Source organism: Nannospalax galili, unplaced genomic scaffold (genome assembly GCF_000622305.1).
Source record: "Nannospalax galili isolate Female #2095 unplaced genomic scaffold, S.galili_v1.0 scaffold732, whole genome shotgun sequence".
Taxonomy (NCBI): domain Eukaryota; kingdom Metazoa; phylum Chordata; class Mammalia; order Rodentia; family Spalacidae; genus Nannospalax; species Nannospalax galili.
The window spans coordinates 436219-464079 of NW_008330574.1; the positions used below are offsets into that span (position 1 = coordinate 436219).

At 39.7% G+C, this 27861-nt stretch overlaps 1 protein-coding gene and 1 pseudogene across 3 annotated transcripts in view; both read right to left on the bottom strand.

The window, feature by feature from the left end:
- Frmd5 (FERM domain containing 5) overlaps positions 1 to 27861 on the bottom strand; it is a 370855-nt gene that overhangs the window by 256343 nt on the left and 86651 nt on the right. The gene's annotated exons all lie outside the window — the stretch shown is intronic.
- Positions 26276 to 26750, bottom strand: LOC103746772 (annotated as a pseudogene).

A 27861-nucleotide genomic window follows, 5' to 3' on the forward strand; every position in this document is an offset into this window, starting at 1 on the left:
AAAAAAAAAAAGTCAAGGCAATCATGATATCTTCCCAGATGACTTTACAGAGACTGAATGTGATAAACTAACATGGTACAGGTGCACCTTCATTTGAGGAATCGTGAAATTTTAAATGCCAGTCTAATCAACACACGAGAGTGACATATACCTAGAGTATGGAAGCCAACACTAAATACAAATCTAGGGAGGATAAACATATAATGATTAAAATTACTATCTAAAAGTCATTCACATAAAAAGGCCATTTGGGATCCTCTACGCCAGGTCTAGTAAGGTATTAGGTACCTCAGTAAGAACGGTTTATTTAAAACTGAGCTGCACTTAAAAGGTACTGAAATCTCAATGAAGAATGTATTAAAAAGATGGTAGTCCAAGAGCTTCGACAAAGAGGGAGGGAGTTACAAGAAAGAAGAATTTGGATACTGCCACAGAGGACATGATGGTGGCCAGAGGCAAAGGTCTCCATTACAAAGCTAGCTTGATGCATCAGTTCTCAGTGAGGTAAAATGACTTCTATCTCCTTTAAAATCACTCAGCTGCTTTGACTCTGATTTGCTGATAAGCCACTTTACAATTACTAATGAGATCAGAAAAAAAATAATGGACCCCCACAGGGAAAGTAAGAGATCCTGTGGGTGGAAAGCCACCACGTCTTCTAGTTTCTCTGCAGACTTTTTGTCTAACAGCGTTAGCTACTGAGAAAGCACTCTGCATATTCATCAAGAGCCATGAACTGCTCCCATTTTTTTTTAACTCTATACGTTTAGGTTATGATGTCAATATAGAAAGATATATTTACAAAGTTGAAAAATCACAAAATTACATTTATTTTTTAAAGAAAGCTGATAGGGAACTCTTATCTGTGAATATTTCATACTATTTAAAACAAAGGTTCCAGAGGCTACTTAGTGCAGATCATAAGTTCAAGCAGCTCAAGAGGCTACTTAATGCAGATCATAAGTTCAAGATCGGGAAAGAAAACATGAAAAAAAAAAAAAAAAAAAAGCAGACCAGGTCAAGATATTAGGGAATGATGGGGAGGGGGGGGGACTTCCAGTCACTCAGTTTGTCATTTACTGCCACAGAGAAATGTGGACAGACCCAAAGTTGTTAAATAGGATTTTTTTTTCAAAAGAAGCTGTAATTCATGCCATCTTTGTGAAATAGATTGACATTCAAATATTAGCAATTACAGTCCATTTTTAAATCTAAAAGAAAATAATTTAAACAGATCATTATAAGCAATGAATTGAAGGTGCAATTAAAAGTCTTCCCCCAAACAAAAGCCCAGGACCAAATGGAGTCACTGTTGAATTCTATCCAACTTTAAAGGAAGACTCAATACCAACATTTCTCAAACTGTTCCACAAAATAGAAAGGGAAGGAACACTACTAAATTCATTTTATGAAGTTAATATCATCCTGATATAGAAACAGGATAAAGACACACACAAAAAAGGAAAACTACAGATTTCCCAACAAACATAGATATAAAATTCTCAACAAAAATTGTTGCAAACTGAACTCAACAAGACATTAAGAAGATCACGAAGGGCTGGGTGTGGTGGTACACGCCTTTAATCCCAGCACTTGGGAGGCAGAGGCAGAGGGATCTTTGTGCATTCAAGGCCAGCCTGGTCTACATAGTGAATTCCAGGACAGCTGGGGCTACAAGGAGACCCTGTCTCAAAATCGATAAGCACAAAATAACCTTAAGGACAGAAATCACATGATCATCTTTAGTTGACACAGAAAATGCATTTGACAAAGTTAAACATATCTTCATGATAAAAGTCTTGGAGAAATTAGGAAAATACTGAATATACCTCAAAAACAAAGGCTGTATACAAAAATGTATAGCCAATATTTTACTATATGGGTAAAAACTGAGGGCATTTCCTCTAAAATCAGGAATCAGAAAGAAGTTCGCTTTCTCCACTCTTAATCAATACAGTGCTCAAAGTCTTAGCTACAGCAATAAGACAAGAGAAAAATATAATAGGGATTCAAATAGGAAAGTAAGAAGTCAGATTATCCTTATTTTGCAGATAACATGATTCTATACTTAAAAGCTGCTATGGACCCCACCAGAAAACTCTTAGGTTTAATAAACACATCAGTGAAGTTGCAGGAAACAAAATCAACATACAAAAAAAAATCATAGATTTTACATATACTAGAAACAAACTTGCTGAGAAAAAAATTTAAGAAAAATATTCCATTTACAATACCTCAATCAATCAATCAATCAATCAATCAATCAGTAAAGTACCTAGGAATAAACCTAGCCTAGGAAGTGAAAGACTTCTACATTGAAAATGTTAAGACACTGAAAAAAGAAATTAAGAAAATACTAGATAATGGAAAGTCTTTCCATGCTCCTAGATTGACAAAATTAATATTGTGAAAATGGCTGTACTACTGAAAGTGATCTACAGATTCAATGCAATTCCTCTCAAAATCCTAATGACATTCTTCACAGAAAAAGGGGAAAAAATTCCAAAAATTCACATGGACATACAAAAGACCATAAATAGCCAAACCAATCCTCAGCAGAAAGAATACTGCTCAATGTATTGCAATACCTGACCTCAAGTGATACTACAGATCTATTGTAACAAAGACAGCATGATGCTGGTAGAAAGATAGACTGATGGAATAAAATAAAGGACCCAGAAATAAACTCACACAGCTATGTTCACCTAATCCCTGACAAAGGTGTCAGAAACACAAGTTGGAAAAAAAAAAAAAGATGGTTTATTCAACAAATGGTGTGAGCAAAACCTAATATTCACTTGTAGAATAAAATTAGAGTCATACTCTTCAACCTGAAAAAAAAAATCAATTTTAAATGGATCAAATATTCTACTGATAAAGTTTAACATCCTGCTATTATCAAAGGAAAATAGTTAAAGAGCTCAGACCCATTTTCTCAGCATGCTAATTATAAGAAATAAATTGATAATTAACACAATTATTAAACTGTATTTTCACCAATCATGTATGAACACAGCTTTGGTTGGTGAGGGTTCCCAAATAACCAGACTAAGAAAAAAAGCTTAAGATGGTGAAAAAATGTTTGTTTCTTCTTCTCTCCATATATTTTAAAGGTTATATGGTATTATAAGTTTAAGTATCAAAGATGAATGATAGAAAAAATTGATCAAAGATCTTAATTTAAAACCTGAAATGGGGGCTGGAGAGATGACTCAGCAGTTAAGAGCACTGGTTGCTCTTGCAGAGGACCTGGGTTCAGGTCCCAGCACCCACATGGTGGCTAAAAACTATCCTTAACTCCAATTTCAGGGGATCTGACACCCTCCTTCCTGCCTCCACAGGCATCACACACACAGATACACTTACTTGCAGGTAAAACACTCATACACACAAAATAAAAATAAATATATAAAAATTAATTTAAAACCTGAGATGCTGAAAGTGCTAGAGCAAACACAGCAACTACACTTCAAGAAATATGTATAGGTAAGAACTTTCTGAACAGGAAGGATTCCAATAGCACAGAAAGTAGCCCCAAGAATTATGGGACTATATAAAAGTAAGAAGCTTCTAGAGGAAATTATCAGCAGAGAGAACAGGGAGCCTATAGAATGGAGAAAAATTTTTGCCAGCTATACCTCAGACAGGGGGTTAATATCAAGAATATATAAAGAGGGGCTGGAGAGATGGCTTAGCAGTTAAGAGCACTGGCTGCTCTTGCAGAGGACCTGGGTTCAATTCCCAGTACCCATGTGGCAGCTAACAGCCATCCATAACTCCAGTTACAGGGGATCTAACGCCCTCTCTGTCCTCCATGGGTACTGTACAACATGGGTGCACTTACATACATGCAGGCATAATACTCATACATATAAAATGGAATGGAAATAAATAAATTTTAAAAATTCTTTAAACAAGAAAGAATTGCAAAAATTAAACATTACAGAAGTAAAACTGCCAATCAACAAATGGACTAATGAAATTGACAGTTCTCAAAAGAAGAAACACAAATGGCAAATAAATGTCTCAAAAGGTATTTAACAACCTTAGCCATCAGGGGAATGCAAATTAAAACTATTTTGAGCCAGGAGTCATAGCACAGACCTTTAATCCCAGCACTCTGGGAGGCAAAGGTAGGTGGCTGTCTGTGAGATTGAGGCCAGCCTGGTCTACATCAAGAGAGTTCCAGGCTAGGGAGATCCTATCTCAAAACAAGCAAACAAACAATTTTGAAATTTTCTCTTACCTATCAGAATGGGTATTGTCAAGATCTGACATAACAGCAAACACTGGTGAGGGTGTGGGGAGTGGAACCCTTACTGCTAGTGAGTGGAACCTAGTGCAGCTACTATGGAAATCAGTATAGGGATTTCTCAAAAACTAAAAATAGAACTCTATATGATGGAACTGGAAAGTATTGTACTGAGGTAATGAAGAATCAAAAAGGCAAAAAGCACATGCTGCCTCTTACATGGGAATGTTAGCTCATACTGCCTGTGTGTGCATTGTGGGAGTTATGTGGGTATAGACTACCAGAGGAGGAGAGAGAGGTGCTGAGGAGGTGAGAAGGGCGACAGCACACCTGACACGGAAGTGAAGAGAGAGCTATGGGAGGAAGGGTACAAAGGGCTCAGGGAGATGAGCGAATGAGGGAGGAGAATCAACAAGAAACAAATATTGTCTAAGAAATGGCTTCATGAAACCCAATACTGTGTACGGTGATTAAAAAAATTAAAATAGAGTGGTGGTATTTAATACCAAAAAATAGTTCTTTTTTTAAATCCACAGTCAACTATTTTTTATTTTTATTTCCTGGGTATGAGTGTTTTGCCTGCATGTATGTAGGTGCACCACATGCATGTAATGCCCACAGAGGCCAGAAGACCGTATCAGATCCCCTGGAACTGGAGTTACAGATGGTTGTTAGCAGTCATGTGGGTGCTGGGACTAGAACCCAGATCCTCTGCAAGAACAAGAAGTGATCTTAACCACTGAGCCATCTCTCCAGCCCCTGTTCTATGTTTTTAATTTTAAAAACTCTGAATAAGCTCATGTTAACTGGTCAAGCAAAAACATTCCTATAGCCTGAAATTCACCAGTTTGAACTCTGCAGTGCAATCTGAAAAATGCTTATTCTGTTAAAAACAGAAAGCACTGGGATGTAAGTCAAATTATACAAACATGATATACTCTTCTCACAAACAAAGATATCAAAACTATCCATATATGCTATGTGTAACATAAACCAGTAATAAATTTTGTTATCAACATCAAGTTTTGTCTCCACACACACTAGTAATCTGCCGTGACTCATGCGTTTATGTCACACTGCATTTTGTTCTTTTAAATCTAGGGCTGACTTATAAAATCAAGTTAACATATTCTACTTCTGAACATACTTACACTGCCAATGTGCTTCTTCCTAGTAAAGAATGTTCAGATCTTTAATTACATTCGGATTCAATCATATGTAGAAGAGATATACTACATATATTCATATAACGTAATAAAAGCTTCTATTGGATTGAGATGCTAGGCTGTGCATGTCTCTAAACCCTTTCCTGCCCTAAAGGCAAGAGAATCAAAGAACATACATTAAAAGTGTGCATTCAAATTTTAGTGAGAGCCAAGGAATGCTAAGCAGATCACAAAATCTTAGAATTTCTCACAGGGAGAAAAGCAGGTGAAATCAGATCTGGGATCAGAGAAAACCTGTGTTCTAAACTCAAGAACAAACTTCTGTGAAGATAAGCAGACCTCCAAATGCAGTTGAATATGGTGCAGATGAAGGTTTCTGGTAATCAGCTGGATTAAAAAGAATACGTCAGAGCAAGGCAGGTTCTTCCTTTGTTTAGATTATACTAGTATGTAGCTGGCTGATCGGAGCAGCTACTCTGAGTACTGAGGTTCAAGCCCTACCCCATCAACCCTGATGATCACCAGCCTGCCTCTTTATGACAGTGGTTCAGGGAATGTGCTCACTCGAAGAGCTAGAGCAAAAGAGAGGAGCAGAGACAATTTACTAGCGGAGCTGGGGGCATGTTTTGGGATATACTTCTTTGGCAGTTAGAGCCTACACCTATCACAGGTGGAGAAAGAGGCTTTAAAAATTGTCCAAAGACAAATGGCAGGTGGACATACTTTCATTACCTAGCTAAAGGGTTAAGGAAGGAACCAGCTTCTTCCTGGTGATTAGGGTTGAAGATGAGAAGGATCAATACTCTCCTTTGTGCCTCCCTCCCAAGTGCTGGTTACGTATCTCTTTTTTGTGTGTGTACATCCTTCCTCCTTTGAGGTCCTTAAAGCAACCTATGTAACCATGACAAACTTTATTAAGGTTTGAATGTACCTATCCTAGGGGAGGGAAGAAACAGGCAATATACACTTAGCTGTCTCCGTACCCACTCAGTTTGCACTCTTTCACTGCCCTCTAGGGAAAGCTCTCTTTGGAAGGTCCATTTCCCCAGGATTTATTTTGATTCAGAATTAAGAGACTAAATACCAAGAGGAAAGAATGGAGAGCTAAGAAGAGAGGACAAAGGGTCCCTGCTTGCTCTATTTCTGCCCCCCCCCCCGCTTTGTGGTAGACAATCTAATGGAAGAGAGAACACAAGGTGGAATGACTATCTGCTCACATAATAAAAAGAGTAAAAGGGAGGGATAGCAAACCAGGTTGAAGTGGCAGAAAAGGCTCAGGGCTTTAGTGAGGGCAGAGTCAGTTGGGCAGGCCTGATGTAAAAGAACTAGGGAACAGAATTAAGAATGGGACCCCTCACCCTTTCTTGTTTAGAGGGGGTAACATGCCAAAGATTAATGAAGAGTGCCAGGGTAATGATTTAGGGGATCAATATATTCCAGTGAGTCTCTACTTCTGGTTTAGAATGAAAATTGGAAGAAGTAACCAAGGAAGCAGTCATGAGAACTTTCCTAAAGTTCTTTAACAGCCTAGGTTACCCCACAAGGCCTATCCTGAGCCAAATACCAGCATAGACCAAGTTAGTTTATAGAGTATAAGATGTGTGCTTTCTGGGTGTATTTGCATTGAACAAGGCCAAAGCCATCTTTAAAAGAGCATTCAGCCTTTACTAGGAAATGGGAAATATGCTTTAGGAGAAAGGGGTGTGATTTTCTGGTGCTTCCAAACATCTAAAACATGACTGTGGTCTTCTCTCCAACAGCTGTAAGGACAACTCTGCTTCGCGATTGGTAAATTCATCTCAGGTTCCCCATTCACCTTTCTGTAAATTTTGGTCTTTCTATTCAGTAGCCTCCCTGCCACCTGTATGAACTTTTCCATAAATCCTTATTTCCTACCCTATGTTTTCATGCTGCTGTTCAGGCTTATTCATCACATAGCTGTATCTCTGATTTAAATTCTAATTCAAGCTCAGGCTTCTCAAGCAGGAAATTTTCATACAGTAAGCACTCACAAACTCAGACTCAACCCCCTACCCCAAGGTATTAACCAGAGCTTTATATACAGTTCTTGACGAGAATATTTTTTAAATTATTAGGTAATGAAATTCTCCAAAATGGCTAATATTCTCCCAAGATCCAAGACAAGGGGAACCAAGAATATGTTTATTCTTATGTGACAAGGAAAAAGAATTAAGCACTATGAAAAATCTCAAGGTCATCAATGGCTATGTTATAAAAAAGGCCACTGACTTTCAAGACTTAGAACCTATAATCCAGCACTCAGGAGAGGCTGAGGCAGAAGGATTGCAAGTTTGAGGCCAGCTTGAGAGCATGACAGAAAACAGATAAAGACAGTACCTACCATAACCTACATGGTTTTGGGGCTGCTTTTTTTTTATATGAACTTTGAAATTTATTTTTTTATTAATATGGAGGTACAGATATATGCTAGGTGTATGGGTGGAGGTCAAAGGAAAATTTTGGGGAGTCAATTCTCTTCTTCTACCATATTGGTTCTGGGGATTGAACTTGGGAGTTACCCTACATAGGGAATTATGCTCATTCCAGAGGCCATAGGTAGGTTACCAGATAAAAAGCCAGAGCCAGGTGTGGAATAACTCCCCTTGAGATGTTGGTCAGAGGTGTCTCAGAGACCACCAAACAATACAGGCTATTGACATTCGTTGTGGTTGTCCACCAGAAGTTGATGGTAAGACTCTATTGCTGAAGATGCCCACACACATTTGTAGCAAGACATGAAGAAATCAGGTTGGTACTAATCAGGAAGTTTCCTCCTTGCTGGCTAAGCTTCATAGTACTGGAAGGTGCTATGCAGGCTGCTGGGGGGAAAAGTCACCAACAGTCTTTATCAGCTGTGAACCCTGTGAACTGCAGTAATGATGATCATGGTAAGATGGGTGCAACAATGGCAAGAATGTTATAGGGAAAACCATCACTTTCTGCTTGGATTTTAGGCCCACTCCACAGGAGGAAACACATGCCTGGTACTATAAATTTAGCCAAGAACCCATGTTTACAGGTTTCAGGAGTGAACCAATTGTTACTACTCTGTGAAATGGCCACAGAATCAAACTCCCCTCTAAATTAGCATCTATCTACCCATAGATTAGTATAGCTCGAAGACCTCATCAGAGAAGGTTTTAGCAGAAGATGGTGATTAATAACAGAAGCACACAACTGACCAAAGTGTGGAGAATAAGTGTCAGTGGAGTGCTAGGCCACAAATGGGCCTGCACAAGACCCATACAAGATCAAGCCAGTCAGCATTCTAACATAGAGTGGGAAGGGGTCCATGAGCCCCTACCAACTGAGGAGCTATGGACAGGTGATGGCTTCTGGAGGGTCAGTTTTCTTTAAGGGTATGGCTCCTACTAGGCCAACCATGCTCCATTGGATGGCCCTACACACCTGGGCATATCAGCAGCACAAACTGGAGTCAATAAGTTATTAAAAAAAAAAAAAAGAGGGTATCAAGTAGGGGGGTTGGAGGTGGGGGTGGACCTAGGAGGAGAGGAGTGAGGGAGTGTCAATATGATCAAAATACACTGTATGAAATTCTCAAAGAATAAAAAAAATTTTTTTTTGGTCTTTTTGAGACAGGGTCTCACCGTAGTCCCACCTAGCCTGGAACTCACTATGTAGACCAGGCTAGCCTTGCACTCACAGAGATCTGTCTGCCTTTGCCTCCCGAGTGCTGGGATTAAAGGTGTGTGCCACCATGCCTTAATTTTATTAAGAATTAATAAAAAACATTTTAAAATTTTACTTTAGTTATAAATAACTATAAATATGGGGAGTGGGATGCATATATGCCAGGTGCATGCATGGAAGTCAGAGGACAATTTTCAGGAATCAGTTCTCTTCTTCTACCATGTTGGTTCCAGGGATTGAATTCAGGTCATCAGGCCAAAGCAAACACCTTTAGCCAATCAGCCATCTTACCAGCCCTAGGCTGCTTTTTACTGTAATTTTTTTCTCCACGTTAACACCACTAAAAACAATGCAAATTGGTCCAAAGTTTATACTTGAGTTTAAGTAATCTGATGCCCAAAATTTCTCAGGCTTAAAGTTTCTCTCTGACTTTTTCGAATTGAATGCCTTTGGAACAGATAATTCTTCAAATTCTCATTTAATTTTTCATGAATGAGGTTCAGCTCCTTTCATAAAGTCAGGTTTGAGTAATGGATGATAAATAGAACAGTTTATACATTATCATGGGTGACATCTTCTAGGAAGGACCTGAGAACGAGACCATGACAAAAAAGCCAGACTTGTGATAAAGTCTACTTCAGATGTTTTTTTAAAAGGGGTTTGTATCAGGGGCTGAAAGTGTAGCTCAGTAGTGCATGCTTACATATGTGGGTTCAAGTATGATAAATAAATGTACCTAACTTGGACCCAGGTTCTACCCAATGTAAAGCAGCACCCATGTCAAGAAGCTCACAACCACCTATAACTCCAGCTCCAGGGGATCCAACATCCTGTTCTGGCCTCTGTAAAGGTGAGGTGGCCTCTCACCTATACACATGTGACATGAACACACACACATATATACACACACAGATATTACTCATAACTAAAAATAACCTATAACTTATCTTTTTGACTACCTTATTAAAAATAAAGTGAATATTTTAAAAAGGAAATAGAAGCCGGGCGTGGCAGCACATGCTCTTCCTTAGTCCCAGCACTTAAGAGGCAGAGGTAGGCCTGGTCCACACAGAGAGTTAGGGGCCAGCCAGAGCTACATAGTGAGACCCTGGGCAAAGAATAAAAGAGAGAGAGAGAGAGAGAGAGAGAGAGAGAGAGAGAGAGAGAGAAATAGAAATTATTTGAACTAAATTTAAGATAAACAATACAAATAATTAATGGTAAAGGAAGACATTAATAAATAGCTATACTTCACACTGATAAGACAAGCTATTGAAGTAATAATCCAATAAATTTAATTCAATACCAATTAAAATCCTTTCCTGTTTTTAGTGGTTACCAGACTGATAAAAAATATTTTTTAAAAAAAGATGGAAAGAATCATTCAATGGCTATCACAAAATGGACATTAGCCAAAAAGAAAGGTTATAGGCTGAGGGGAAAGTTCATCCTTAAGAAATATGATGAATATGTTTGTTGCGATTATTTATTTGACATATAATAAGCTATAAATTGCAGCTCAGTGATGGGAAAAGGGATTGTCAATTGGGAACTGCTGGGAGAAACACTAATACAAAAAATCTGGATCCATGTCCTGCCTCATAGACCTGTATATTTCTGTTTTCCTTTAAACTATATATGTTTAAAGACCTGTGTATGTCTGTTTTTCTTTAAAACATGTATCTTTAAAGAGTGACTCTCCTTTAGAGCCTGTGACCACTTTCTCATCTTGCTCTCTTCCTTAGTGCCTGTCTTGTGGCCCTTATGCTTAAAATCTCTATTATAATTTCTTTTAATAAACTTCAACTCTGCTTCAAAAAAAAAAAAAAGAAAAATTTTAAAAACTAACCTTTTGGGTGATTAAGAAACTATCTCAAGGGCTGGAGAGATGGTACTAGCTGCTCTTGTAGAGGACCTGGGTTGGTTTCCAGCACTCACATGGCAGTTAACACAGTCTCTAACTCCAGATCCAGGGGATCTGACACCCTCTTCTGACCTCCATGGGCACTGCACAAAACAGGTGCACTTGCACACACGTAGGCAAAACACTTATACACATAAAATAAAAATAAATAAATCAAAAAAGAGAAACAATCCACTGAGAAAAACTGAAACAATTTTTGTTGTTTGAAAACATAAAAGAATTGAGTATACATTTACATAAGGGCAACACCTAAAATTCACTCAAATGTGATTGAAGAATGAAGAAGATAAATCTTGAAAAAGAAAATACAAATGAGAAAGAATTACATGAGAAACTACACAGAAGTTAAGGAAATGCTATTTAAAATTGTTTTAAAGGCCCATTGCTTAAATATATCAGACAAGACATAAATTACACAGGACATCAATTCTAAAATCTGAGGTTGAGTGGGCTATACTTCCACTTAGTGACACTGTTAGTGGATTCAATCTTCTTGCTAATTAATCAGAAATGTGTAATCAGAACAATAAAATTTCTCCTATCTTTTGAACCAACAATTCCACCTGGCAATGTGAGGAAAAATAAGTAGTAAGCAGTACAGGGAAAAAAGGAAGGAAGAAAATCATAGGAAGATCTTCTTTATGTAAATATAGAAAGATAATCTCAGGTGTGTTACTTATAATAGAGAAAAACTAGCCATCACCCCAGCACCCGTCAGAAGGAGAAGGATTATGAAAACAAAAATTGTCAACAACAGACTTCAACATCACCATTAAAAACACATCCAGTGATGAACAGTAATTAATCGGAAAGACAAAAGCTTCGTTTTTGTTGTATTCTGTTTTCCGCAAAGTTGTGTGAGTTCATGAAAAGGGTGTTCTCCTAGTTTCTCAGTAAGAATGTCACATGGGTCAAAATCAAAAGCTTAAATTAAGGAAGAATAAGTTTGTTTTTCATTGCTAGTTTCATTCTACCACACAAGGAAAAGAAATGAATCTGACACAATAGATTTTCAGAGTTACTGATTACCACCCTGATACCTTGTGCTCTTAATTGACACCAGTCTATACATTAGCTGATTTGTTCCCATTTCTTTCCAAATACCAAGGTCCTCTGATTTTTAAATCTCTTTACTTCATCTCTGGGTCTTCAGATTTGTGGATAAAGCTTCAGCTATGACTTCTAAGATCTTGAAATTCTTAGATGCTGGAAGGGAGAAGAGAGGTCTGATGAATGCTGCCTTTGACTTGACATTCAGATGAATAAGAGCCCTTGGCTCTAGAGAATTGGAATATGAAGATGCTAAACACCACACTTTCTCATCAATCTTAAAAATTCCACAATCGTCTTCATGACCTGTTTTGTGGCACTTTTATGTGCCAATGATCAATAAACATAGCACCCACCACCAATCTTGCCTTGGCAGCCGCTGCCAGCTAAAATTCACTCTGTTGCTCCCCCTCTCCCGCCCCCTACCACTGGCTCTACGGAAGCCCAGGTCATCATGGGCTTTCCTGAGTATATATAAAAGCAATAGGAAGCTTTAAAAAATAATCTAAGCAGTCTTATCACTTAAGTCCCTTAAATTACCTTTCATGTGGAAAAATTCCCATAGGACTGTAATCAGATGGTATCAAAAAACCAATACAAGTCAGGTCAGCTATTTCAATGAGCTTGCTGGGCAATATATCCTAAGTACACCAAAGTCTCATTAAAAGTTCACCTCCCTGAACTTCATCCAAAATAATCACCAGCACCAGGATTATTCCCTCCTTTTCTCTGATAGATGTTATCACATTAAAGTGACAGAATCCAACTTGGTAAGTTTGGGGGAAAAAGAAAAATTCTAGAAATATGGTTCCAATGGATGACTTTGAAATCCAGGCACAGTGTGAGATAACAGTATTTCCCTTCAGTGGGAGCTACTTTCCAACAATTTTGATTTAACTTTTGTTATAGTAATTATTTTAGGTCTAACTCCATTTAAAATAACTTCATAAATATAATAAGTATGCAGAACACTATAAATTTGTATGTAATCTGTGTTTAATAGGATGAGTGTAAATGCCACAATTCTACAACCTACAGCATGTTTAAATGTGTCGTATTGTTCCTAATAAAATCTGGGCAGCTACTCACAGTACCTCATTTCTCTTCCTTCCAGTGATACGATCCTGTTGCAAACCTTTGCAGAAGTATCACACCGTTCTACCAACCAGGAACCAACTCAATCTCGACCTGAGTTTCACATCCCCTTCACTGCATAGCAAGGACCCTAAACTCCTACTCGCCTGTGAACCCTGACCCCATTAGGACTGGCCCCCCACTGTCTTTCCCAGCCTGTTATTTCACCCTTTTCTCTTTTCTCTCTCAAATACCCACCCCCAGCTCCCCAATCATCCAAACTGCCATTACTTAAACCACTTTCATATCTGTCTTCTTCATACATCTTTCCTGAGTAATAAGGTAAGTGAGAGAGTTTGGTCATAAGCGTTAGCTAATAAAGCCAAAATAATTTCCTCATCTCAATCATTGGGCAACACACAGACACACACACACACACACACACACTCACACACATATACAGGCAGGTGAGAGAAAGAGACAGAGAGGGAGAGAAAGAGAGAGAGAGATGGAGAGAGAGAGAGAATGAATAAGACAGAACATGTTTCACATAGTCATTTAACAAAGCATCTTTATCCTGAGGTCACAGGAGACATACACCCAGATTTCAAAGTGGAGTCTTCAGTGTTCATTTCAGAAACAGTCATCACTGCTCACCTTTGCCACGACTGCTAGAGTCTCGACTTCATTATTGGTGGCTCTCTTTTTCCTCACTGATTCTCATTAATAAAAGTAACTTACCAAATATCAATGCCATCCTAAGGAAGCAGCTTCTAGTGGTTTGAAGGAAGCAGCTGGAGGAACATAGCTTTTCCACCATTTTAATTATTTATCTGGCAGCTATGCAAAGGTAGAGAGGGAAGAATAAAAGGTGAAACAGCACCCCAGCTCTCAAGATGGAACCCCAACTGTCACAGTCCAATGACTATGAAGGGGGAAAGGCAGTCTTAGAAAAGTCAACATGGGTAACTTTTTTTTGTCATTCTTTAATATTCGAAAGTTAAGAAATCAAATTTCATAAAGAAGTATTGATTCAAAACAGGATTATGAACTGCACTGGCACACACCAGGCATAAATCACTAGGATTTCAACATTGCCCCACACCATTGAGTTGCTATGGGGCACTCCTAGACATGTGCCACTTAAGCAAGCTGGCATCCTCACCCAACAGGAATCTAAAAGAAAGCAATGTACAACAAGATGAGACAGCCTCTAAGACCTCTTCTACCATCCCCAACATCATCTGATGGGAATCAAACGGAACTAACTTGAAGCAGATTTTTTTTTAAATGCTGAGAAGAGTGGAGAGAGGGAAGAAGCTTAAACAGGAAAAAGCCCACCATGAACAGAATAATGGTGCATCACTAGGGATAGAAGCCATGAATAAGGAGCTGTTTGAGAAAAGGGAGGCAACGTTAGCCAAGTGTAGGAGGGAGCAGGAGAGTGGAGGTCTAATGCTCTTCACAGATGAAGTCAACAGTACAGAGGTCTAACGCTCTTTGCCAATGATGTCAATGGTACTGGACATAAAACTTTTCTACACTTTAAAATCCCAAGTTATCCCTACTTTGAAACAGATGATAGTATAAAAACCGAGACTACAAACTAATCCAAACAGTCCTCAACCATCAGTGTTGACTGTACTGGAAAAATACACTGGATGCTCTTATTTTTTCCTGGTCTAAAACTGAACAAAAAGGGCTGGCAAAATGGCTCAGCAAGTAAAGGTGTTTGCTGGGCAAGCCTGGAGATGGGAGTTCGATTCCTAGATCCCATATAAAGGTGAAAGGAGAGAACTGACTTCACAAAGTTGTCCTCTGACTTCCAAATACATACTATAGTACAAAAGCCCCCCTACAGACTTCATGCATGTGTGTACATGCTCCCCCCCACAATAATAAAATTAAATAAAGGAATAAAAGTTAAAATGAGCAAAGAAGTCCTTTCTCTACACATCATGTTAAAAAGTCAATTCAGGAAGCCAGCTTCATTGTTGATGGTACAGCAGTTAAGAGCACTTGCTGCTCTTGCAGAGGACCTGGGTCTGGTTTTCAGAGCCGAAATAATGGCTAACAACCATCCTTAACTGCAATTCCAAGGGATCCACACCGTCCTCTGGCCTCTATGAGAACTGCCCAACATGGGTGCATTTACACACATGCAAACAAAACACTCATACACATAATAAAAAAAAATATTTTTTTTTAAAAAAGGAAGCTCCATTGGGGAACATAGCTTAGTGGTAGAGCGCATGCTTAGCATGGGTGAGGCCCTGGGTTCAATCCACAGCTCCTAGTTCCTTAAATGAAGGAGGGGAAAGAAAAGTGAGAGGGGATGGATGGAGGGAGGGAGGAAGAGAAAGAGAGAGGGGGGGAGGGAGTGAGGGAGGAAAGGAGAGACTGCAGCTATGAAAAGGAATTTTGTCTCTAAACTCAAAACCCAACTTTTATACATTTAGTAAACATTTCACAAACCCGAAGCCTGACCATTGTGATTTACTGTTAGTCTGATCCTACAAGTGCAAGAAGCATTCTCCCAAAATGGTATTAAGTAGAGGAATCGCTGGTATTCTCCCCAGGGCGACAGAGCTGGAGCAACCACTTTGTTCCATTTCTGAAGAATCCACTGAGGAGTGACGGCAATTCCTCCAATTGTGTCTTTACTCTGTCATTCCTACCTCAAAGGCATTTTTTAGTTTAAAATAAACAAAGCGTGAAGGTAATCCTTAGAGAGTCCCTGAAGTGCTGAGACAATATTATAACTCAGTTTCTGTTTCAGTGTCCCATTAACTCCAAACAAGAAAAGACAGCTTAAAGTCACTTCCAAGGGTGTCAAGAGATACCGTAGGATGAACTTTCAGGGTAAACCTTCTCACAACAATTCACACCATGGAAACAGACCAATGGAAGCCCAGAACACAAGGAAGAGCCTTTTCTTCTCCAATTCGCACAGCAGCCACTGTGCTTTTTCAGCACAAAAGTCTGGAAGCTTTGGCATGCAGAATTCCCAATAATGAGCAGGACTCTTCCAATAAATGACTCTCAAAGAAACAAATGAGCTGAGGGCAAAGCAAAATATTCAGGGAACTTCTATAACAGGCATTCCCCCAGGGAACACCAGCTTGACAAAGGTCAGCCAACAAGCCTCCATGCCCATATCACAATGCCAGCCAAGGCATCCCTCACTCTGCATCCTCACCCACACAAGTGCCTCCCTTCCGAAAAATGCTGCGATGACTTACATCTTGCTTGGTGATTAGCAAGATTTCTCCTTCTTGCAGCCAATGGCACTTCCTCTAATGAGCTGGATTAACACCAGGATGCCCACTCCACTCTAAGTCCATGAGGCTTCATGAAGTTGCTACCATTTGTCACATGTAAGATAAAGCCCAGGGAGACTACCATCCCCTCCAAAGCCTGGAGGCAACAGGACTTACTCTGCTTCACCTTCATAGCTTTCTTCCTCATGATGGCCATGCAGGTTAGATCCTTCACCAGAATCCTGACAACATGTCCCTTCACTGCTTTTTCCAAAGGAGTCCCATGACTCCAGGGCAGTTAAAAGAGGGGCACCTGGGTTATATACCACAAAGAGAAATTTGTTCATGGGTGACACTGGATAAACAAGAAGGAAAAAGAACTCGGGAGGCAGGTGGATCTCTCTGTGAGATCGAGGCAAGCCTGGTCTACACAGTAAGGTCCAGTCCAGGGAAACCCTATCTTTAAAAAAAAAAAACAGGGAAAAAAGAATTAGCCTAGTACAGGCCTAGCAGAGCAAGAAGATTTGTTCAAATTCTAGAAAATGACTCTAGAGCAAATATTTCTTTTTTAATTTTATTTGTTATTTTTCTTTTATGTGTATGCATGTATTGCCTACATGTAGGTAAGTGCACCCGTGTCGTGCAATGCCTGCAGAGGACAGAAGAGGCTGTCAGATCCCCTGGAACTGGAGTTACGGACAGTCGTTAGCTGCCATGTGTGCTGGGATTTGAACCTGGGTCTTCTGCAAGAACAACCAGTGTTCCTAACCACTGAGCCATCTCTCCAGCCCCTAGAGCAAATATTTCTGTCATGTTACTGTCTATTAAAACCTTGAGCCTCTTTAGGAATTTGTAAGCTTGGTAGTTTAACAGGTGCATATTTCATCCAAACTTGAAGAGCCATACAGGTCAGAGCACAGTCCCTGGTTTACAGGTGTATGGATCTAGTAAAGCTACCTAAAATGGAGAAGACCTGGCCTCTCTTAAGTAACTTTTCATTAGTTAGAATTGCAACACACAGGATACCTTATAGGTTCATTTACAGCCCTGATGCAGGTAAGCAGGAACAGCCTTGGTATAAACTAGTTGGTGTCAATAGTGAAAAAGAAATTCCTATTTCTATGCTAGTAATTTCACAGTAATATCATGACCAGAAAATAGTTTCTCTGACACAGATTATCTCTACTAACCAAGCCAGGATTTAGCCCTGTAATTACTCAAACTGTACCTTAGAGGCCTAGCCAAAACTCTAGCTCATGTTTTTAATTCTTCAATCACCATTCCTAAAGTCTAGAACTCTCAAGATGGGGATACTCCTGTTGCCTCACTGGGCACCAAAAAGTAACCCTTTCAGTATTTCTCCAAAGCTTACAAATAGCCAATAAATGCACAAAAAGATGATCAAGTCACTAGGATAGTACAAATAAACCTAGAGTGAGATACTGTCTCATAAAGATGGTTAGTCTCAAAACACCAGAAAGCAAATGTTGATGAGTATGTGGAAAAATTATAACCTTTGTACACTATTGGCAAGAATGTAAAATGGCAAAGTTACTATGGAAAACAGTGTGTGCCATGCATGGTGGAACATTCCTGTAATCCTAACTTGGGAGGTAAAGGCAGGAGGATCGGGACAAATAAACAAAAATAAATCCCCAAACAGACCAACAAACAAAAAAGTGTGCCATTCAAAAATATTAAAGATAGATTATCATATAATCCAGCAACTCCACTTCTGGGTCTATACTCCAAACAACTGAATACAGAATTTCAAAGAGACATTTGTACACCCATGTTCACAGCAGCATTATTCACAAATAGTTAAAATGTGGAAGCAACATTAGGCATGGTGGCACATGCCTTTAGTCCCAGCACTGGGGAGACAGAGGCAGGCAGATCTCTGTGAGTTCAAGGCCAGCCTGGTGTACATAGTGAGTCCCAGGCCAGCTGGTGCTATAGGGAGACCCTGTCTCAAAAAGATAAAAAAAAAAAAAAAGTGGAACCAACTCAAGTGCCCATCAGGGGATGAAGGATAAGTGAAAGGAGTGCATGCATACAGCGGAAGATAATGTAGGCTTAAGAAAGGAAGCAGGGATGGTGGCACACATCTGTAAACCTGGCACCTGCAAAGCTGAGGCAGGAGGACTGCAAGTTTAAGAGTCGCCTGGGCTATGCAGTGAGAACCTGTCTGAGAAACAAAGTTAACAGAAATTCTGACATGGATGAAGTGGGATAACTTTACATTCAGTGGACTATGCCAGTTACAAAGAAAAGACAAATACTGTCTTACCATATGAGAGTGTCAGAGTCTTAAAATCATAAATACAGATACCAGAATGGTGGTGGCTAAGGGTGGGAGGGTCAAATGTGGAATTATAATTTAATGACTATAGAGATTCGAGTTTATAAAATTAAATGAATCATGGGGATAAGTGGTGGTGATGATCACAGAGCATTAAGAACACATTTAATACCACTGCAAACTTAAAATGTTGAAGATGATAAGCTTATGTTTATGTGTATTTTAATAGAATAAAAATTTAGAAAAATGATTCTTAGCTATCTCTTTGAGGAATCTTTAGAACTATTAATAACACATGGGTACTTTTAGAGAATTCAACAATGAAAACTAAAGGAAGATGAGAACTAAACAAGATTCCCATATGTATAGGTGTGCCTGTCTGCGTGTGTGTGTGTGTGTGTGTGTGTGTGTGTGTGTGTGTTGGTACCATCAAGTGAACCCAGGGCCTTGTACATGCTAAGCAAGCATTCTACAACTGAGCTACATCCCCAGTCTCAATAAGAGTTAATTTTGAAAAAGAAGGAGGAATAGTTTTGTGATATGAAAATACACATTTTGAAAAAAAGCCTACGTAAAACTCAAGTATTTATTTTAAAAAAACTAGTTCACAGGGCTGGAGAGATGGCTCAGTGGTTAAGGGCACTAACTGCTCTTGCAGAGGGCCTGGGTTCGATTCCCAGCATCCACATGGTGGCTATGAACCGTCCTTAATTCGAGCTCCAGGGGAATCCAAAGCCCTCTTCTGACCTCCACAGCATTGCACAACACGGGTGCACTCACATACGTGCAGGCAATACACTCATAGACATTAAAAAATAAAACAACAACTAGTCCAACTCATATCAGACAACGTTATAAAAGTCTTAAAAAACAGATTACGGAGCTAGAGATAAGAACACTGGCTATTCTTGCAGAAGACCCGAGTTTGAATCCCAGCACCCACGTGGCGGCTAACAACCACCGGTAACTCCAGTTCCAGGGGAGCAGACGCCCTCTTCTTTCCTCTGTGGACAATGCACAACACAGGTGTACTTACACACATGGAGGCATAACATTCATATACATAGAGGCATAACACTCATACACATAAAATAAAAATAAATTTTTAATTAAAAAAAAGAAAACAGATTACAAAAAAGTTGGAGAAGAATCAGATATAAATGAATATCCAGAGATGGTTTTTAAATTTTTTCCAGAGGGCTACAAAAACATCACAATTTTATATACACAATCACTCAAAAAAGGGAAGAAAAAGGAAAGATCTGTAAATAAGCACATGTAGATAACCAATGTCTGAGGCACCCAAACTTTATTATTTTTATTTTTTTAGGTATATGCATGTACTGCCTGCATATAGGTAAGTGTACCCATGTCATGCCATGCCCACGGAGGACAGAAGAGGCTGTCAGATCCCCTGGAACTGGAGTTACGGACAGTTGTTAGCTGCCATGTGGGTGCTGGGATTTGAACCTGGGTCTTCTGCAAGAACAGCCAGCGTTCTTAACTGCTGAGCCATCTCTCCAGCCCTGGCACCCAAACTTTAAAAGTATATGTTTGAATGATAGAATTGGGGGGAGGGGGAATTTACACCACAAACTATACTATAAGACTGGCCAATATTTATAAAGAGCATTGGAAGGTGACTGCCCAAAATGAGCAATGAGCTAAGGTGCATGAAAAATACTGAGGAAACAATAACTCTTCTTAGATGCACAGAAAGTGAAGAGAGTCAGGGAGTGATGATGCTTTTAAAAATAAAGAACCCAGGGGCTGGAGAGGTGGCTCAGCAGTTAAGAGCACCAGGTTTAATTCCCAGCACCCAGAGGGTGGCTCTGTCACACTGTTCCATCCTTGGCAACACTACACACATACCATATGGTAGCAATAAAAACACTTGTACAGATAAAAATCAATAATTTTAAAAACTAAACTAAAATAAAATGAAGAACCTAGAACCAGAAAAAAAAGAAAGAAAGAAAGAAAAGAGAAAAGGAAAGGAAGGGAGAAGGGAGGGGATAGGATGGGAGCAAAGGGGAGGACAGGAGGCTCATGATGAGTGACCTGGAGGACTCCAGAGTTATGACTTAAAAGTGACATATTTGGCCAGGTGTGGTGGTGCTCACCTTTAATCCCAGCACTCGGGAGGCAGAGGCAGGTAGATCTCTGTGAGTTCAAGGCCAGCCTGGTCTACATAGTGAGTTCCAGGACAGCTGGGGCTACAGGGGGACCCTGTCTCAAAAAGACCAAAAAAAAAAAAAAGTGATATATTTGGGTGACAAGTTAACAACGAGTGGACCTGTGTTGGTTAATACTGTTAACTTGACAGGATGTAGAATCACCTAAAAGATAAGCCTCTGAGTATTTTCTAGATTGGATTAATTACAGTGGAAGACTCACCCTAAACATGGATGACATTATCCCATGGACTTGGGTCCAGGCTACATAAAAAGGAGAAAGGAGGGGTCAGAAAGATGGCTTAGCATATAAAGGCACTTGCCCCCAAGTCTGACAACTTGAGTTTGATTCTGGGATCCACATGAGGGAGAACTGATTCCTCAAAGTTGTCCTCTGACCTCCACATAAGCACCAGGTCAGACGGGTGCATGCATGCATGCATACATACATACATACATACATACATACATACATGCATAATGCATAATGCATAAATGCAATTTTTAATTTAAAAGAGACCAAGTTAAAACAAAAGATGAAAAGGAGCTGAGCACCAACATCCATGTCTCTCTGCTTCTGACTGTGGATGCAATGTGACCAGCTGCCTCACATTCCCACCACCATGCTTTCCCTCCACCATGATGGATTATACCCTCAAACTTGGAGTCAACATGAACCCTTTCTTAAGTTGCTTTTGTCAGGTATTTGATCACAGCATGACAACAGTAACTAATACGCCCAGCAAGCTTCCTTGATAAGGCAAGTGTGAGTACAGAGCTCACACTCTGACCTTCAAAGCGTCACTCTAGCTACCGAAGAGAAGACTCAAGCGAAGGGTAAACGTGGAAGTCGGCAGACTAGCTTAGAGCACAGCTGGCTCAGGGCAGGGGTCCCCAAACTCATTGTACTGAAGAATCATACATATTCACACAATCATTCTTCATACCAATTTACAATTTATGAAAAGCTGAATGCTGCCTGAAGCCTGGAGATGAAAGGAAAGGCCTAGACTCTAGAAACCAGGACTAGAAACAAGCCTATCATGAAAAAACAAGCCATCTGGTTTTGTTTCCTTTAGGAAGCATCAACAGCCTCCACTTTTTTCATGTTTCTTTTCAGTCCTTGATCTTATGTACACCTGATTTTCCAGTTGTAATTACAATCATGACCTAATTATTGTTTTAGATTTCACTATATTATAAGCATTTCTGTGTTGTGAGTCTTACATAGCTTTTTAAATAATTACAAATGAATGAGTGTAGAATAAGTTTTTAAATAACTACAAATGAATGAATAACTACAAATGCTGGAGTACAGCAGAGTAGCAGAGTGCTTGCCTGGCATGTGAAAGGCCCAGTGTTCCATCCCCAGCAGTTCTCCACCCCACCCCCACCCCCACCCAAAAAGACCACAGAGACAAGTTTGTAGGTCAGACATAAACATTTCAGGAAAATTTTACTAATTTCCTAAACTTTATTCATGGTATTATTTAAAAGTAAATATGATACAGGTTAAATCAGGGGTAGCAATAAGTCATGGCAGGAAAATTATGAACCAGGGCATTCTTATCATACACAGATGTTTTAATAACCACAGAATGTCATAAATGCCAGGACACATTCATAAAGACGGATACAGTGAAAGTATTGATTTTTATCTTATAAATTCTAGAGAGGAGCTTTGTTTCTTAAGTTCTAACTAGCAAATTAGCTATGATAAAGTACAGAAGAAAAAAGAAAAGAATGAGTTAGATTTATTTGGAGCTGGCTGATATTTCCTACTTTTGATCATGTTAATTCATCATATCTTCAAAGTCTACAAGCCTTTATTACCTTTCCATAGCAGAAAAATGTGGTACCGCTTCTGCATTTCCTTAGGCCAGTCTGTACTGAAATCTTCAACACTCGCTGCCTTCTCTCTCCTTCCAGGGTAATAAATGACATTGTATTTCAATTTTATAATGTTATGGTTCAGACAACTATGCAAATAAATGGTGGCTTTACATGTCAAAGACCAAAAAGAAATTATTTTAAACTGAGGAAATAATAAAAGCAGCAGAGGATTCTGGGTAAGAAGACTGCACAGTTTTACACTTTAAGGCCACACTCCACATATGCACAGTACCACTCACATAACACTGATTTTAAAAAAAGTAAAAACAAAATTCAAGGAAACAAAAGCAACTACATTTTACCAGAGTTTAGTTGCAATACCTTTAAAATTTGAAGCAGAATTGGATTTAACATTCAGGCACTAATGCTTAGCAGCCAACAAAATAATTGGAAGGGCTGGAGGAGCAGATGGTTTGCTAGACCTTAAGGACTGAGTCTCAGAATCCACACAGAACTGGCCTGCCAAGGAAACTGTCACTGTGCTGTCATTAGACAGCTCATGAAACTGGGACCGTCTATGTGCCAATCACACCTGTACAGTCATAATCCAGGCTCTGTGATGGCTAGCTCTAATACCTCAGCTCCAGGTAGACACCAGGAAGTTGTTACCACAAGTCCTGATTTGGGGTGGCATGGTCTGGTCCTGGGAAGGAGACAAGTCAGCAAGTTCCCAGTCCTAGAACTGTGCCAGCGCCCAACCACTACATGTCCTGTTACCTTCTTTCTATGAACTCAGTTCTGAACTGAAGTTTCACAGAGTAACTATGGTTAGTGGAATCTGAATCACAGCAGGAACTCTAAATGGAAGGAAGTCTATATGGTCATTCTTATTTTCCTGTCCCTGCAGCAGGAAGGCACATGGGGACAAGGTTGAAACAGATGCTGTCAGCCTACCTACATCCCGGATACACCATGGCCATAGCCAAGAAAAATGACAATATGTTTTATATTCTATGATAGCATTTTATAGAAAGTATTTCTGTGGACTATAAATGGAACAGAAACAGGAAACAGCAAGCAAGGCCTAATGTGCTCCATGTCTGAAGGCAGGCCAGTCTCACTACTCGAGACCAGGAAGTGGGCAGACCTTCAGAAATGAGGCTGAAAAGCATTACATAAAACTGCACATGAAACGAGGCAGGAGGAAGCCGACTCTAAGGCAGCAATTCCCTAGTACAATGACTAGAGGTGTGTCGTCACTGTCACCACGGTGATCAGCAACACCGAGTCTACTAATGGAACTAGAAAAAAGCAACTCTACAACAGCGAGGCAGGTACAGTGAGACTGCTTACAGCATTCATCCAAATTCAACTCACAACATGAAATTCCAAAATACATGAAGAAAACTAACAACACAATTACCAAAAAAGTCACCTGTTGGTAGATAAATTCACTCAACATGAAGTACAAACAAGAAAACAGTCTTAAAAATGACCTTCTGGGCCAGTGAGATGGCTCAGCAGGTAAAGACACTTGCAGCAAAGCCAGAAGACCTGAGTTCGATCCCCATATGGTAGAAAGAGAGAATTGACTCCAGAAGTTGTCCTTTGACAGCCCCACACACGTGCTGTGGTATGCACATGTGTGCCCCTCAACAAACACACTAAATAAGTGCAAAGAAATTGAAAAAGAAATGTAACACTATACCTTGCAAACATATACAATTACTGTGTCAATTAAAATAAATATATTTTCAAAATAAAAATAAAGAAATAAAAATTATCTTAATAAATGTTCAGACTTTTCAAAGAAAAAAAGGGAAAAGAAAAAAGCCATAAAACAGAAATTCAGAGCTGGGCTTGGTGACTGTGGTGGTTTGAATGAAAATGTCCCCCAGAGGCTCCAAGTGTTTGGACATTTTGTCCCCAGATGATGGCGCTGTTTTGGGAGGTTTTAGAAGGTGTGGCTATCCTGGAGGAAGCACATCACTGGGGGTGGGCTTAGAGAGTTCTTAAGCCTTGCCAGATTTCCACTCTTTTGCTTCCTGTGCCTAGGGGATGATGTGAGAGCTTAGCTTCTGCTGCTCCTGCTCCAGCCACCATTCCTCCCTGCCATGACGGACTGTAATTCCTCTGGAACCATAAGCTCAAATAAATTCTTACTTCTATAAATTGCTTGGGTCAGTGTTTCTATCACAGCAACAGAAAAGTGACTAATACAGTGACACATACCTCTAGTCCCAGCATTCAGGAGGCAGAGGCAGGTGGATCTCTATGTGATCAAGGAAGGCCAGTCTGTTCTCCATAGCAAGTTCTAGGCCAGGTCCCTACAGGGATGTCCTGTCTCAAAAAGACCAAAAAAAATTTTTTTTTCAAAGTACAATCCCAGTACTAATGACTAGTACTAATGACTAAACTGCAGAACATCAAGGAACCATAGGAAATGCTAACAACAATTAGACAGCAGACACTTCATCAGCAATAATACACGGACTGGCATTTATATTCAGAGTGCTTGCTGGGAGAAGAACAGACTGTCATACCAGAATTCTATGCCCAGCTAATTTAGAATCCCATTTCAGAAAAAAATAAAGGCAAAAATCAAAACATTTCAAGGCCAAAAAAATGAGTTTTCCACTAACAGACTCCCAGGAAGGGATTAATATATTATAGGACATACTTCAGATAGAGCCCAAAGAATAAGACACATTAGTGATCACATAAACCAATAAATGACATCAAATGTTGCCAGTGGAGGTTTAAGTAATTTTGTGATTAAAACAAATGGAGTAATATACATGAACAATGAATGTATGTTTAAGGGAGAAGGCCAGCACTGTGCAATTCCATTTACGCAAAAAGCTGAGGACAGACAACTTAAAGAAAAAGATTAGTAAAGGCAATTGTAACAACTCATTTTCTTATCTAAGCATATTAAAACATAAAAAAGGTACCAGAAGCCGGGTGTGGTGGTACACACCTTTAATCCTAGCACTCGGGAGGCAGAGGAAGGTGGATTCCTGGGAGTTCAAGGCCAGCCTGGTCTACACAGTGAGTTCCAGGACAGCTGGGGCTACAGGGAGACCCTGTCTCAAAAAAGACAAAAACAAACAAACAAACAAAAAAAACCCCACCAGAATGTACTACTGAAATGTAGTAAAGAGAGAAGAAATGGTGTATCTTGAGTGGGGCATTTACCGTGACCAGAAGTTTCTAAGCCTGGAATTGCTCTGAGTGAGTCAGTGGTGAGGGAATGTGAAGACCAGGGATATTCTATACCCAACTGTAGACTTTCAAACCACCATACACTTAGGCCACACTACATTTACAAAGAAACCTCATAACGTTTCTTCAACAATAAATTAACCTTAGTTTATTGTAACTTTAGAAATTTAAAAAATTTTTAAACTCTTTTGACTTTTTTTTTTTTTTTTTTTTTTTGAGGTATGTAGCCCTGTCTAACCTGGAACTTACTATGCAGGCCAGGCTGACCTCAAACACTCAGATATCCTCCTGCTTCTCCCTCCTGATGCTGGGATTGAAGGCATGGGTCATGATGCCAGGCCTCTTTTTTTTTTTTTTTTTTGTCCATAGTAACTGTTAGTTATTTATTGAGATAAACTATTCATTAGGCCCATATTTTCATGTTTTGCAGTTCAGGTACATGTTTTTACAGTTCAGTGACAGACTTCTATGAAGCTCAATCCAAAGAATTCTTTACATTCTGACATCATTTTGTACTCTGAAAGATACCAGCTTTCCTCATCTCTTCAAAATCTTTCATGGAATCATAATTTCTGTAGAAATCTGCATATGCCTTCTTTGTTCAGCCACATCAAACCTGTAGAAAGCTGCAGCTCCTAGCGCGTGACAATGACGGCTCCAACAATATGGAACTGCAGGCGCTTGGCCAGAAGGCCACGCATTGGAGGTTTTGCCAAAGCACTGGATGCCATGGTCGCAAATGTCCTCCACACCAATGTCCTTCCCCACCGCTTTTGAAACAGCTGCTGCACAGTGGTGCGCAGGCGCACTTGTCTATTTTTTAACTTTTTAAAACTAACACTTAGGGGGCTGGAGAGATGGCTCAGCGGTCAAGAACACTGGTTGTTCTTGCAGAAGACCCGAGTTTGAATTACAGCACCCACATGGCAGCTAACAACTGTCCGAAACTCCAGTTCCAGGGGATCCGATGGCCTCTTCTGTCCTCCGCAGGCAATACACCCATATACATAAAATAAAAATAATAAATAAAATACTTTTTAAAAAACTAACACAGCTTAAAATATCAAGTACATTCAATAGTGGTACAAAAATGTTTTCCATCTTTATATTCTTATTCCATAAGCTACTGTCTTTTTAACTTCCTAAATTTCTTATGCTGAAAACTAAGGCACAAACACATATTAGTGGAGGGTCAGGACCAGCAGCAGCATCTTCTTTCATCACATCCCATGCCACAGAGGGTCTTCAGGGCAGTTATGGGGGGAGCAGTGCCTGTGGTGGCAGCACATTTCTCTGGACTCACTCCTAAAGGACCTCCTGAGGCTCTTGAAGAGCTGTCACTGGAGAAATATGTCCATGGGCTTTGCTTAGTTTCTTTTCTCGTTATAGAGTTACTCATAATAGGTAATGCTCAATGAACATCACTCTATCAATGAAAGCCTCAGCACTGGCGTCCATGGGTTCAGACTTTGTGAGGTCTGGAGATGCTTCTGCTAAGCCTTTGTTGATGAATTTTCCTGTAAGTTCTCCTTTTTATTCTTTTGTGGTTTCCTTTTCTCTTACCTTGCTTTTAGTTGTGCCTTCCTATTCCTAAAGATGCACCATGAGTCAATTCGTTAGAAACCACCTCCACAACTCCTCAGTGCCTCCCTCACCCACAGCCAGATTAAAGCTGTCTGCTATCCCAACCACAGCCTTGATTTTGCCCACCTTCTTAATGCTCCAAGTTCTCTGAAATTATGGGTGAACTTCAAGTGTCTTATTCCAGACGTCATTTATACACTTCCTGGTGATGTCTCTCCAGCAACAAACTAGTCCTTAATGCAGTCACACATTCTAGTCTTTCCAGTACTGCAGTATCTTCTCTGCAGTCTTCTCAGTTGCAGAAACAGCCTAGGTAACAGTCCTCCTCAGGTAGCAGGTCTTAAA